Here is an 869-nt window from a genome sequence, read left to right as displayed (position 1 = left end):
CCTGAGTTCAGCGTTGCTCATTTTCTCTGGGGCGTCAGTTTCTCCCGGGAGACCAGAGTCTTTGCTAGGGAGGGAAGCAAAACGCACCCCTCCTACAGCGCCGTTCACAGTAACGCCAGCCTGCGTCCCGTACACTCAGAGAGGAGCCTGGCTCCTCAGTTCTCCTGCAGGCTGCTCCCCTTGATCCGCATTCAGGCGGAGCGCTTCCTCCCCGTGTGAACGGCCGGGCGCTGTGGTCTCCCATCCAGCGCTGACCCTGCCAGGCCCTGCTTAGCTTGGGAAGGGCGGCAGAGCTCGCGCAGCGCGGGGGCGGGGCAAGGCGGCTGCACGAAGCAGCTCAACCCCTGGGGGAAGCGGCGCCTTTCCTCCCCGTGCACATGCGCACTGAGCTACCCCATCCTGGTCTCTCACGAAGCCGCCGTGGGCTTCCCCAGGCGGCAAGCGCGTGCGCGTACGCAGAGTAAACACACCGACAGCTGCGAGTTAACTGCGCATGTGCCCTTCTCTCGACGCTTGCGCATTAACACTGTGCCGCCTCTCCCCTCCCCCTCTGGCCTAGGAGACATGCGCACTAGCGCGCTATCGTCTGTGCGCACGCCTAGTGAGCCACCTCTTCATTTCCCCCCTCCCCCTCTGACCTGATGGGCATGCGCAGTGGCATCCCCTCCCCGGGCCTCAGGCCGTACGCATGCGCGCTAGCTGGCTGATTCCCTGGGTTCCCCCTGAGGTAACACTTTCTCCTCAGCCCGTTGTCCCCGCAGAAGCCCTGCGGCTCCCGCGGTGCCGGCTCGGGGGCGCCAGGCCGCTGTCGGACCGGACGCGAGATCCCCGGGGCGGCGGCGCCTTCTCTTCCCGGGCGGGCGGGGCGG

General features: G+C 66.9%; 1 protein-coding gene across 1 annotated transcript in view; it reads left to right on the top strand.

Annotated features, from left to right (window-relative positions):
- Window positions 1–219: 219 nt before the first annotated feature.
- Window positions 220–869, top strand: part of OGA (O-GlcNAcase) — a 53,423-nt gene continuing 52,773 nt past the window's right edge. The window contains exon 1 of the mRNA XM_032795704.2: window positions 220–727. The gene's annotated coding sequence lies outside the window, so the exon portion shown is untranslated. The remainder of the gene's footprint in view (window positions 728–869) is intronic.

Source organism: Chelonoidis abingdonii, chromosome 16 (genome assembly GCF_003597395.2).
Source record: "Chelonoidis abingdonii isolate Lonesome George chromosome 16, CheloAbing_2.0, whole genome shotgun sequence".
Taxonomy (NCBI): Eukaryota; Metazoa; Chordata; order Testudines; family Testudinidae; genus Chelonoidis; species Chelonoidis abingdonii.
This window is presented reverse-complemented; position numbering and strand designations above follow the sequence as displayed.